The sequence below is a fragment of the Lagopus leucura genome, unplaced genomic scaffold, assembly GCF_019238085.1.
Source record: "Lagopus leucura isolate 7727_CA_CO unplaced genomic scaffold, USGS_WTPT01 Super-Scaffold_100008, whole genome shotgun sequence".
NCBI classification, from domain to species: domain Eukaryota; kingdom Metazoa; phylum Chordata; class Aves; order Galliformes; family Phasianidae; genus Lagopus; species Lagopus leucura.
Window position 1 is genome coordinate 27,745,927 of NW_024962265.1, and position 14,597 is coordinate 27,760,523.

Sequence of the window (14,597 nt, forward strand, 5' to 3'; positions counted from 1 at the left end):
CTCAGTAAGGTTGCTAAGTAATCAGTCAGTTGCTGATCTTTGTTAAGGAGCAGAGTTCTGAAAATAAGAAAAATGCTGTATGGAAAAGTATTGCTTCTGTGTGTGTTTCCATTGGTGAAACTTACTTATTTTAGTAAAATACTGACATGTTTTATTCAGAGACAGAACTGCACAGCAAATCCACCCTTATAATATTGATGTTCTAATGTGAAGCCTTGCCATACCAAATAGCACTAATATACAAGGTCACTTTGACATGCGAAAGAAAAATGGATAAGAAGAAAATAGAGATGCAAATCTGATGGGCATAAGAAAGTGATAGGTATCACATTTGAAGCAGGTCATCTGGAGGAATAAACTGCTGGTTTCAGAACTGATACCCTCACAGATATAATGATAGTTCAGAAAATAGCTGCCATATCAGACAGGAGTCAGATTGCCTATTATGGCAACAGCCAGATCATCTTTACAATTGCCTGTTGCAAAGTGGCGTTAAAAAAGACTACTGGATCATTGGGCAATCTGAACACTGATGCCAGCATGTGAAAAATACTGTCTAGAGCCTTTTGAATTCCCTTACTACTATGTTCAGGCACTTAGTATTTGTGGCATTAATGTTTCCTGATGTTTGCTGTTTGGAAACTTGCATTTCAGATCTGTCTGGTAGATCTTATTTGGAGAAGTTTTTAATAGAAATTCTAAACCTTTGTTTTGTGAAGAACTTGATCATTTAAGGCAGCAGAATTACATGGCAAATCTATTAAGCCTACTCTTGCTACTTTAATTCTACCTTAAATATCTGCAGAATTACAGTGTAGACTGAAAAACCTTGCCTTGTATCAGAAAAAAGAAAAAAAAAAAGGATTAGAGAATGAAATAATTGACAAAGAAAAATCTTAGAGGGTTATTAATTAGAATATTGGATATTCTGACTGGGAGAACATCTTTAAAATGATGTTAATTTATCATTTGGTTAGATTGAGTCTCCTGGGAGAATTGAAGATACGCTAGCTAGCAGACAGTGCTGACAGAATAAAAGACAAAGGGATGAAGATTTGTGGCCTTGCTCAGCTCTGGAGCCTGTTCATTCCCAAGTCTGTCCAGGCTATGGTAACACCTGTTCATAATTAGAAGATATTTGCATTGAATATAAACCACAAAGTATTGATCGTGCTATTTTCTCTTTACAGTGAATAATCTTCTGTAGTAACTCTCGTAGACAGTGTATCAGAGCAGCTAAGTTTTACTCTCTCCCATTGACTTTTTTAGGAGTGACAGGAGACACATCCTCTAATAGAGAAATCATTGAGGCGCTTTCCTTCTCTGCTGGAGCAGCGTTTGGCATCATTTGGGTTCAAGTGAACATGAAGTCATATTCTTTGCCATTTCAGAAAGGCTGGTTATTCCTTGAATGGGTTATGGGAGTAGGCTATTTGGGGATGGATTTGTTTTTCTACATTTCTGTAACATTTAGGTGTGTGCTCTTGGATAGCACTGTTCAAATCCAACTCTGATTTTGGACCCAGAGCTGTAATATTGCTACAACAAATACTAAGAACACAATTTTGAGAATTCTTGGTGCATCTTCATAAAGACAGAGATGAATGAGCAACATTATCTTCCCTTTTCTGATTACCCATAGCCTCTTGTAATCCTGTTTGTGTATCCTGTAAGGAAAATGACAGGAGGTATGTCTGTGGCATGCTGAGAAGTTGAAGGTACAGTGTAGCACAATGCACACATTATGTGCAAAGAAGTTCCTAGAGGATCCATATGAGTCATGAGCAGCTTCCTGTCCTCCAAATGTGGAGTTAGGTAGAAGCGTGTCTGTAGTAAATGTGAGTTTTGGAGTGAATATGACAGCATATTTATGAGCTTGTGTGAAGAACGCTGTAAAAGCCATTTGTATGATTCCTCCAATTATCCCTGCAAGGATGTTTAGACAAAGTTTAGTTCTAAGCTAAAAAAAAAATACAAAATTTACTACTTCTTTTTGTATGTGGGTTTGTAGTATTAATCATGGTAGTTTTTGTTTACACACAGGGTCTAAGTTGATTACTTATATCTACTTGTATATTGTCTGTACAGTATTGTCTCCTTGAAAAATGAAAGAAAAAGTGAAATTAGAAATCACAGCTGGAATCTGTAAAGGTGAATGTTGCAATATGGTACAGTTTTCAGGGGAAGTGAATATAAAGAGTTGGACAGAGATATACATATCAAATGACATTTTTATTTTTACTACATAAAATTTGGCAGAGATCTGGAAATGTATTTCATGATAAAAACAGTTAAATATCGTGCAGTTCAGATCCTTTGGCTGTTGTATACTAAGAAATTTGTAAACTAAGAAGGAGTTCAAATCATTTGCACCCTCGGTATTTTATTTGTGTGTCTGGTTAGAATCAAGTTATGCATGTGTGAAAAGATGGTTTGAGGGGAATGGTGTCACTTTTAAATAGATTAATAAATAATGATGCAGTGGTATTTTATGAATAATCATTCCCAGTAAATTTTTGGTGCAGTAGAAGGAAAATGTGTAATCATGTGCGTTACTTTTCCACAAGAGAATTAGCAGTTCCACTTAAAGTGGCTTAAAGATTTGTTGTTCTAAGACGTTCTGTAGCAGATGCTTTCAGTTCGAATAGTTTACAGCCATATGGTAAAGAAGTGAACAAAATGTACTGCAGCTTTCTTTTCATCTTCAGCAGTTGTCTTGTAGTGTTTTTAATATCAAATATATCTCAAACCTAGAAGAATTTTCCTTCATTATTGCTTATAGTAAAAATAGTCTTTAAATGTCAATCCTCACCCATTTGGACTCAGATAGTCTGTATGTAAATATGCATGTATTTCCTTGTGGAGTGACATTTTGAACTCTCTCTGTCCTTGTTCTCACAAATGTTTATTTCATCAAGTTGTGAGAACCTTCTGCTAGAGAACTGAAGAATAAATAAAAATAAAAATTTGGTTTACTCTTTCTACTTCCATGGCAGTAGCAGCAAAATAAGCAAACTGACATTTGCATTTCTCATTTGCTGCATTATAAACCTTTGATTCATCCCAAAGGCATCTGCCCTTTTGGTTGAACTAAAGATATTTCAATAAACTTCCATAAAAACTCTTACAATGAAGCATAGAGGTTTAAATGCCTTGTCTGCATGATAAGGAATTTTAAAATTTACTGTCAATTTTCCAATCTTAGTGAAAATACAATTATATGCAATAGCACATAACACATAAAAAATATGCTGTTTATTACAAAGTCAAATACTAAAAAACACAAAGTTGTTGATTCACTTTCATCCATGGCACAAATGTTGTGGCTGCATTGCCAGTACTGGATGTGTTTTGTTCAATTCTGTGAGAAGTAAAAACCTGGGCAAATGAGGAATAATGAGCGAGCTGGGAACACAGAGCAGGGAAATGTTGTTTCCTTTTCTCATGATATAAAAAATATCAGAAGGCAGGAAGTGTGAAATGAAGATATGTAGTTCTTTGATGAATGTGTTTTAGTTCTTGAATCTTTTTCATAAACTGAAAATCAAGAGTTTAACGAAGTCGCGCTTTATTTGTTCAGTCTGTCCAAAATGTCTGAAGTTGCCACCACCACAACATACACTTGCAGCAGTTATATGTGTTATGATCTTTATTCCACCTTATAGGAGATACTGGGATAAGACCTGAGATGGCAGTGACTCATGAACTGTATTCTGATGCTCTTTGTAGACTGCCTTTAAACATCTTATGGTCTTCACTAGTAGAAACACGAAGCAGATTTGTTTGGATGAGGTGACTGATCCACATGGCCATCCTTATTTAATCTGTGGGTGAATGAGCAACTGCAAAGCTATCACAGTATTATTTGTGTTGTTTGTCTAATGTGCACTGAGCTTATCCTGATTATTGAAGTTAGCTTCTGAACTAATAGTACAGCAGTCTTCACATAGTATATCTTGTACTACTGTAACTACCTACAGCATAAGATGATGAGTGTTACTGCAAATCCATCTAGTAGAAACTAATGATGTCAGTAAAATTGCTACCACAAAAGGTTCTCTCTTACAGTGGATGTTGACTTAGAGAGTTTGCTTAAGTTTGTCAGCTACACATGGTTTATTGTTGTTTATGATTACCTATTTAGAGGCTGTTCTACTTCTCTGAGCCATTAAGATTCCTATAAAAACATGTAAAAATATAAGGAACTGGTTTTCAGTGTTCTTTGTTGTTGTTGTTGTTTTGTAATCTTACATATACTCAAAAAACTAAATACATCAAAATATATTGGTTTTAGAGTGTATGTGTCATCATGCGTAGATGCAATTGTTTTTTTAAAATCTAATAATTTAACTCACTGTAGGACACAGGTAGAGTCTTAAATTCAGTGGGGATTCCAGTTCTTAAAAAGATTTCCTTATCACTACTGTGGCAAAAGTGGCCTATTTCTGTTTTTTAAATTTGTCTATAATAAGAATAGAAACAATTCCTGTATGTATGTAACCTTTCAGTTGATTGTTATCATGAGTGTAAAATGAGTGTTTGTAAAAGCAGACGTAAAACACAGGTAAAAAGAGATAAAAAATGTGGTCAGAGATTTTTGGCTGGAAGGCATTTTTAGCACTGCATAGGTTCATTTCCTTTACCATTGCTGTCTTGCAGGTATTCAGCATTTATAGACATCATACCCTTGTAATTGAACTTGCATGAATCATTTATTTACTAGGCTGCACTTACGGATAATATATGTCAAGGGAATTCATTTTTTATTACAGCTGATGTAGCCATTATGATGTCATAATATACAAAGAGACAAAGCTAGAGCTTTAACAGAACTTGGCTCTTAAATCTGTGAGCCTCAGTGCTGTCTTGTTGCTGTTGTGGAAGCAGAAGTGTCAGGCTTTGGCGTAACATTCTCTCAACTCTTGACATTAACTTCCTTGTCAAGGTAAAGAAATGCTTAATCCTAGATATGGCAGTGATAATATCCACATTTGATTATGTATTAAAAAACAAGCAAAAAAAAACCCCAAAACAACAACAATGTGGAAATTTGCTTTGCAAGACTGACATGCTATTTTCCTGAGTTAAAATGAGGGCATATATCTTTTAAGGTTCCATGAATGTTAGAGTAAGTGACCTGAACTTCCTGATCTCAAATCTAGTGATTTGTTTTCATTGAGAGTATCACAAAAGACCTCATTTCTATATTTGTTTCCAAACTTATTTCTCTGCCAGCTTCTGGATAGAGTAAGCAAACTGATAAAGACTGCCTACTGAAACCTGCCCCTCTCTCCCACATCTAAGAGATTTCTAATTCTTGAAGTCTTCATGTCTTTAAATGTCCAGTGCCTGAGTGAAACTGGTCATTTATTCATTAGCTTTCTGTGATCACTCAGAACTAGTAGCACATGTTGGCTTACCAATGACAAAAACATAATTAATGGGCAAGATGATGCTTATATAGGGTATTCTAGCTACAGGAAATTTCAGCTGAAACAGAAACCGCCATCTATTTACTATGGAAATGCTCTGGAATGAGTGAGCTGTAACTATTGAATATCTTGTGATATCACAACGTTATTGGAATCATTTATATCAGGTTTATAGTATGAGAAGTATGTACTGCAGATCTCCAAGCTCCTTGACAGGATGGATGGAAGGGAGAGATAAGCGAGTTCCTCTGCAACATGATGTGAGTGGAAGATTATTTACTGCAGACAAAAAGCAGTTTGTTGGTCAAGTTTAATGACACAGAAAAAGTTCAATAAATAATGTCTGTGTTTTCATCTCCTATACAGCTATCAAGTAAATACTGCGATGTGTAATTAGAAGATAGAAAGTGGAGGCATCAGAAAAAGAAACATCTTTGTCAGCTTGTTCCTACAGCTAGAATAGTCAAGACATCATTTTGTAGACAAAAAAATGTGTAGCTATGTATTTTAAACCAAAACATTGAAGGAGCAACTTGCTTTTAGAAGACAACACACAAGGGGTTTTGGGAGATGAAAAATGCTTTCTGAATAAACACTTTCTTCTGATGCTTTTTATGCAGGAGGAGTGAAAGGGTTGGTGCATGAGGGTAATATATTTGATGTTAGCCAAATCTCTGCAGAAGCATTTCCTTAAATACAGAGCTTAAATCTGTGAGAATGTCTGTTTTGAGAAGCTTATTTTTGAGTTGTAGTATCTATCTATAAGGTCAGAGATGCCCTTTTTCTGAGGAGCCCAGAGCTATTTCAATCTGTTGGTCAGATGCATCCCTTCAGCGCTCGGACTGAGAAGAAAAAAAAAAAATCTAAACCTTTCCTTCAGTCTTTGTATTGTGGAGAATTGGATTTTCCAGGTTGGGATTTGCTGATTCAAATGTGAAAACATTTTTCTAGGCAGGCATACAAGAAAATGCAAATAAGCACTTTTATAAGTAAAATAATTTGAATAATCCTGGCTTAGAGCTCCTGCTCTTTATGGGAGAAAGCTTGCTGCTGTTCAGTCGTTTATGTGATAGTCTGTATTTCAGTAAAATTCAGGGCTCATTAGGAGCGAGCCTTCAACTTAAAACAAAGAGAGTAAGTCTGTACCTCTGTTCTTAAGTATCTGCTGTGTTCACACCAGTGTGTAGGGTGTCTGTGCTCTATGGTGTTCAATGGATATCTGTAGTTAATAACATCTTAATAGTTGCTGCTGAAATTGTTGCTGTTAAGATATATACATATACATACATGCATGCACACGCACACACATACACACACAGCATCACAGAATATTTTGAATTGAGATGATTTTAAAGGTCATCTACTCCAACCCCCCTGCAATGAGCAGGGGCACCTACAGCTAGATCAGGGTGCTCAGAGTGAGCCCCACCCAGCCTGACATTAGATGTCTCCAGGGACAGGGCATCACCAGCTCTCTGGGCAACCTGTTCCAGTGCCTCATCACCCTTATTTCAAAAAACTTCTTCCTTATATCCAGTCTAAATCTCCTCTCTTTTGATTTGAAACCATTTTCCCTTGTCCTGTCACAATAGACCCTGCTAAAGAGTCTGTCCCTTTCTTCATTACATCCCCTTTTTAGATAATGAAAGGCTGCCTTCAGGTCTCCTCAAAACCTTCTCTTTTTCAGTCTGAACAGCCCCAGTTTTCTCACTATGTCCTTACAGGGGAGGTGTTCCATCCCTTGTATCATTTTTGTGGCCCTTGTTTTTGTGACATGCTCAAACTCAGCAGGTCCACATCTCTCTTTTACTGAGGACTCCACATCTGGACACAGTACTCCAGGTGAGATCTTACCAGCGCAGAGTAGAGGGCAAGATCACCTCCCTCATCCTGCTGGCCACAGTTCTTTCGATGGAGCCCAGGATACAGTTTGCTTTCTGGGCTGTGAGGGCACATTGTTGGTTATGTCCAGCTTCTCATCCACCAGTACTCCCAGGAACTTTTTAGCTCCATCCTTACATTCCCCATCTTATACTGATAGTGGGGGTTGCCGTGACCCAGGTGCAAGACCTTGCACTTTGGTTTGTTAAAACACTGCTCAAGCCTGTCTCTCTGAATGGCATCCCATCCTTTGGATGTGTTGACTGCACCACACAGCTTGGTGTCATCTGCAAACTTGCAGAGGGCACACTCAATCCCACTGCTGATGTTATTGGTGAAGATACTAAAGAGTACCAGTACCAGTCCCAGTACTGACCCTTTGAGGGACACCTCTTGTCACTGATCCAGCACTGAGCACTGCTCTCTCGGTACGGTCTCACAAGGTATATACACATATACACATACACATAAATGTACATATATACATTTTTACTGCAGAGAAAGTAGCTCTGAGCAAATTTCCTGAATACTAATTATGTTGATTTGTGCTATGCTCCCTCAGAAAGACATCTTAGGATTATGTGAAACTTTGTTGTTGTTGTTTGCTTGTTTGTTTTTAGCAACATTTTCAAAAGCAATGCTGGTTCAATTTCTGGTTCAAAAATGACTCTTTTTATTTTTGCTAAGTATCTGGAAACTGTAGTCAGAAATTGTCAGACCACCTTAAATTTAGAAGAAACTTTTAGTCTTTTCATTTATTTATAATCCATTTTCCCAGCCCTTAATCCCAACAATTACTTTAAAATAAAAGAAAGAATTGAAGGGCTATTTCGAAGTGAAAAAAAAAAAAACCCCAAAAACTAAGAAATCTTTCAGTTATGCTTCTTTAAATATGTCAGATAAGTTACTAAGTACTATTGTAATTTATGAGAAAAGAATTAATACATCATCTGAGAAGCTGTATGTACAGCTTGTATGTACAAGTACATTAAAAGATAATTTGTTACCCTTTTTCAGTTCCCACTTCAGGTTTGGCTTTTTTCTTCTATTTATGGCAGTTAAGAGAATTATGCTGAAGAGGAATTCAGTATTTCTAGATGGGAGAGGGGAAAAAAGAAGCAAAAACAAATTAAACTACCAATGAAAGGCATATTTGTCTCCAGAGGAAGACTAAGTGCCACCTAAAATTGAAAACAGATCAATGGGGTGCTTCATCAATAAAAATATACCATCTTCTGCAGTGCTACATGTGACCTGAGGCTTTGGGAAGCATGAGCTCACTCTGAGGTAGACAGGCAGAGCACAGTTGAGTGAGTTATATTCTCTTTTAAAAGCAAGTATTGTCTGCTAATTTATTGATTTAAGAGATAATTAATTCTAAAATTCAGAACTGGGAGCCAAAGAATTAGATTGCATGTTTCCATCTACAAGCGATGCACAAAACCTAAACTTGAGAAAGCAACAAAGTGTATAGCAAAATTAAAGTGAATTCTGAGGATTATCTGACTTGCACTCAAGAGTTCATGGAGTAATCTGTCTATAAATGGCTTCTAATTCTCATGTTACCAAATGAAAAAAGAAAAAGAAAAAAAAAACCAACCCTAATAAAAAAGCCCCCAACCCTATTATTCAGATTTTATTCCATTCTCTACGGGGAAATCAAGAGCATCATTTTTCTTTTCTTCTTTTAGTCTTCCACTCTTCTTATGGAGAACTGTGATTTTTTTTAGTTGATTATATTTCCAAACTGATTTTCCAGCAGAAACTCTGAATTGCAGAACAAAATCTTTCAGTTCTCTTTTCATCATCTTATCTTTTTAAGTGCATCAGTGCCATTGCATGCCAGTTTTATGTGATGGTATGCCTTATCAGTTTAATGAGGTAGATTACAGTGCAGGTCCTCTAAATCTCCAGCCTAAAGGTAATTCTCTTTCTCTCGCTGTCATCCTTTTCTCTAGGTCAGAATACAGAGAGGTTATTTCTTGTTTGCTATAGCTAAGAAGCAGAGAGATGACTCACAGATCTGTGCTGATCTTGGAGGTAACTTCTGGAAGATTAAAAAAGTATGCTGCGTACTTCTTTTTTTTAGAGCCTTTTTGTAGCAAAAGAAGGTCTCTCTGCAGATTTTCTTTACACAGCACCAGCTGCATCTTCTCTTTGTTTTCCATATTCCATTTTCATAGAATAAAAGTACTCTATCCCAAACTTCAATTTCTGCTTTTATTTTCTTGGGCCTCAAAAGCAGTAATGTAGAACGTCTGTGGTTCTTGATGGTATTTGAACTGTACACAAACAACTCCTGGAAGCATTGATGCTAACTGCTGCCACGTACAGCTCACACCTGCAATCTCATGGATACAGACAGTAAATCTTTCAAAAGAGGTCTTTGCTAAGTAGAAACTTCATGAAAGAGAAAACAGGTCTCAGACTGGACTGGAAAGGCAAAGACTGCAATTTGGGAAGTCACTTGAAGCGTTGCTAGAAAACCCTAGAAAAGCAAATGCTCTTGTATGTGGATCCAGATTAGTTGCTCTTTTTTCCTCTAAGGCATGACCTCTGTTCCAGTAACAGCTCATTCTGGCTACTTTTGGCCTCCTTCATGTTGATGTAAAGTATGAGTGTCCCCAAAAGTTGCTCTCCCTCTAAATTTGTAACTGCCTGGTTGACAGATATGACAAGTTAATATGAAGAACCTCATGCCAAACCTAATCATTTCACTCTAATTTGAAAGGCATCCTTGAATAATTTACATAGCCTGGATAGAGCAACATGATGTTGAATTGAGCTTTTTATGTACGAACTGAAGTTTCATCAGACTTCTGTATGTTAAGTGCATGCAGATTCCCCTCTCTCCCCCATTTTTAATTAAACACCCAAACCTGTTTTCAGCAGTCAATTCTCTGTGTAGCTTATGGTAGTAAATTATATCTGTAGACATTGTTTTGTTGTGCAATAAGCTATTCCTAATTGGCATTTCCTCTTTAATAGACTCTGTTAAGAATTATGTTAAAATAATTACTGCCAGAAAGCACAGTACAGAACTCTTAATTACTGGCTAACAGTTCTGTCCTTCAGATCCTTCCTCTAAGCTATGCTTTCATAGAGCATGTGCTTTTAATTTGAATTCAGCTCCGTAAAACTCAAGAGAATCTATTGTCTATCAAAGCCAAATTCATAATAACAAAGGATTTGTCACAGCAGATCAGACCTTAGGTCCCTATAGTCTAGTGCCATTCCTCTGGCATTGACTGTTTCTTGATTTTTTAAAAGGAGTTAAATCTCTTCCCAAATTGCTAATGCATCTTACCCATTTATGTGGCACTGCACATTTCTCTCTAAACCTTGCAGTTAATTGTCTTACACCCCGAAGCATGAGATTTGATTACCTTTATTATCCTAGTTTGTGTAGCTACAGATGTTACTAGAAGTCATAAAATTATTCTGTTCTTTTTAAAATGTAACTTTTTAATCTCAGTGACCTGATCTTTTAGCCAATTCCATTGACAATGTAAAATAAGTGTTTTTTATAGTTTCTACAATTACCATTCTGTGATTTAAAGCTCCCTTTTTTTTATATGAAAAAAAGAGGAACCTGATCAGATTTTAATATATCCTACTAATTGTGAGTATCTCTGTGAAATTCTTTTTAAGCTGCATGTCATTTTGGATGCTATAGTTTCGAACTTTGCTGTTTCTTTAATTCCCTTTTATTTATTGGTTCATCTTAGAACTATTTTTTTTTTTCTGTGGGAGTTATTTGTGTCTTTTTGTCTGCTTGTTGTTTTTTAAAGTGAACACACATTTAAAATGACACACTGCATGGTCTGAGGCATGTATTTCTTGGTGGTTGTTTTTTTTTGTTTGTTTGTTTGTTTTTCTTCAATATTTTCTCATGCCACAAGGAGTGTAGTAAAAGAGAAAAAATATGTAGTCTTTCTTCTGCAGATTTCATTTTTAAGCTAATGACTCTAAAATAATTGCAAATTTAAAATTGCTGAAACTGATATTTTTCATTCCTCATCCGACCTTTGAGCCCAGTTATCTCTGTGATGCACTTTGAGAATTATCTGTAATGTTAGCAGACCTTTTTTTTTTTTTTTTTTTTTTTTTTTTCTAATTTGGAACACCGTTTGTCTATTTAAGCTAAATTTAGTCAGTCATTTTGACAAATGCTTTCTCTTTCATATTTACTACAAAAGGAAATGGACTAACTGATATACTTGGTATTGTCAGAGGCAAATGGAAGGACTGTTTGTTGTAGCATACATGCAGATAATTTGCTTTGTATTGGCTCAGCAGATAGCTTTCATTTTGAAAAAAAAAAAATTTCACAGTCCACCATTGTACACTGTGATCTTCAGGATTATTTTTAAAAGATAATCTTTGTAAATACCACCCAGTATTCACTTACAAAGCCCAGTAAAGTAGTATCACAACAGTTATTAACTTGCTGTGCAGTTCCATTTCCCAGTCGTTAATAAATAGTCCTCATCTCAATAGCAGCCCCAAGAGTATTCACTGTTGCATTTTCTGAGGAGCAGACATTTGCCATTACTCATTGTTTCCTTCCACTTAACAATTTTTGAATCAATTCCAGGACTCTCTCCCTTGCCCCATAGTTATTTATTTTCATTAAAAGTCTCTCATGGAGGTAACGTATCAAAATCTCATTGAAAAATCACGTGAATTAATTACACTGGGTCAATTAAACTGCTATTTCATCAACTCATTCAAAATGAGGCTCGGAAAGTCGGTCCTGGTTCGCTGTCCGTGGTGCTGAAAGGTTCCACTGAAGTACCTGCCTTCATTTTCTCTCAACTTCTTTGTATGCTGCGGTCTTGCCAGACCCTCATTCCCTGTCCCCTTACTGAAGAGGGGAATATGAACACTTCGTGTTTAGATGAGCGGAAGGTTATAGTAGTAGAAGTGTGCTACTTGAAGCTCAGCAAATGTGCCCACCGCTAGCAATGAAGTTGTAGACAAAGAAGGAAGAAGAGGTGAGGTTGTGAGGGCTGTTACTGGATAGTTGCTCCTAGATATCCAAATAACGAGTACTGTGTAACTGTGCCTTCAGTCAGATTTTGTTTCTGAGAAAATCTGTGTATTAAAGTTATCTAGTTATAAAATATGTCAATAGAGCTCTTCATTATAAAAATGAATTTCACTGTTGTATTTATAAATGCAGAAGAACTGATTATTTGCTGAGATTTTTCTGTGTAAAACTCTAGCATCATTATTGTCTTATCTTTCAATCAGTCTTACTGCCAACATTGATGGCTGGAACAATAGAGATCACTATGGAGCAGGAGCTTCTCTCAGAATCCAGGTCTTATCGTGGCTTTAACTGGGAAAGACTGTCATTCATACTGTCACTCACTGATGCTACATAATGGATGGTGTCAGCCTTGCACACCATAGATAACTCACCAGAGTGGGAGTTGGTTTTAATTCCACACACTCAGCTGATTCCCCAGACCATCCAACCTCTCACCAACAAAACAAAAATGCAACAGAAGATAAGCCACGGTTGATAAGATGTATGAATGTGTATGAAAGACTTCTTTTACATCTATTGTCACTGGGAATTTTAGAATTCTCACTTTTGATTATTACAAATGTCAAATATTATTTTTTTGAGCAAAAATGTCTATAATTTTCCTACAAGTAAGCAGTGGAAAACCATAATCAAAGTGCATTTGAAATTACTATTTTTATTAATATGAAATAATTAGTCCTGATTTTATTCCATTCTACATAGATTGTTCAGAAAGTAATTCCTTCTTTTTATTTCCATAGGAACTACAACAGATATAAAGAGTACAGTAACAGTGATGGAGCAAATTCTCAGCTAAAAAACACTATTTTTCAATAAAGTCACCGTTAGCTTTGCATTTTTGCCAGTGATGAATAAGCACCTGCATGCTGCACTCATAAAAATCTGCACCAGCGGATGTGATCCATTTTCACCACTAAGAGCATCACCCTCTGACACTCTGTGCTTACATGCACTGATTGGTTTCCATAAACGTTTAGCAACCATTGACAAATGTTAGTGGGTGTAATTTTCTGTGCATGGAAAAATTCAGTGACACACCTTTGCTTCGTACGCTCTCTCATGTCAGGTGCCGTTTTGTCCCTCTGCTGCCATCTGTTGCATGGCAAGAAAATGTGACAGAACATTGGTGGGAAAGTTCAACCTCTGCTGTCATACCATCAACATCCACCTCTGCTATTGTGGGCCAACATCATAAAACAGGAGATGTTGCTTTCAGAGCAGCCCTCATAGAAATTAACAAAATGCACACAATTCACAAATAACAATGCACACAATAACAAAATTCACTGCCAATTTTGAATGATTAGTAGTTCATGATTTTCTATGAGTAGGCTTGTAGAAATAGTTTGAAGGTGATTTCAACTGTTCCACTATCAACATGCTTTATAGGACACTGGCAGGGAAAATAATACTTAAAATAATGGCTGCCATTTGATCACCAATGTAATTTTTTGAATTGTTGCTTAATAGGTGAAATGTTCACTTAAAGTGAGAACCAGACTCTTTTTCTTGTTTTCACTTCTAAATAGATAATAAGTCATTTTCCTTTTCAAAATTATTTATTGTCTATAAAAGAATTGAAGATATTATAGGTCATATAAGGAGAGGAAGTCCTTCAGTGTGTGATTCAGAGCTTCTCCTTTGAGTCGTTTGTGTTTTCCTGTATGGGAATTGAAGTCTGGTTCAGAGACTGTGTAACTCCTTCCAGCTGGGCAGAAGAAGAGGGGCTGTTGTGATATGTGCCTTTATTTCCTCCACCTGCAGCAATCTACCAGTTACTAGAAGAAAAGGAAAGTACACTGCAATCTCTGTTCAGCTGCAGTAAATTACTTCTCTGTCATAATAATGGAAAGAAATTCTGTACCACAGTTCCTTCCTAGGACTTGTCCTAGACTGGTGAAATGCACTGCGTATTACATATCCTGAGATAAGTAATAATGCTTGTGCTTATTCTTATGCTATTCACCGAGTCAAGTTTGAACTATTGGATCTACATCAACCTGCAGTAAAAATAGCGTATGTACTTTAACTAACTGAAGGCTTAATACTTCATTTATTATAAAACAATCAAAAAAGCATTTCAGATACAACTTTAATACATGCACACTGATCTTGTCAAATAAGTAATTGTTCCACAGATAAATAACAGTAATATATATTTTTCCATGTCACTTTAACGAATGTTTACTGTAACCAATATGGTGATGTGTGGCTATTTCTGTACATGT

At 36.2% G+C, this 14,597-nt stretch overlaps 1 protein-coding gene across 1 annotated transcript in view; it reads left to right on the forward strand.

Moving 5' to 3' along the window:
• PDZRN4 (PDZ domain containing ring finger 4) overlaps nucleotides 1-14,597 on the forward strand; it is a 244,787-nt gene that overhangs the window by 81,055 nt on the left and 149,135 nt on the right. The gene's annotated exons all lie outside the window — the stretch shown is intronic.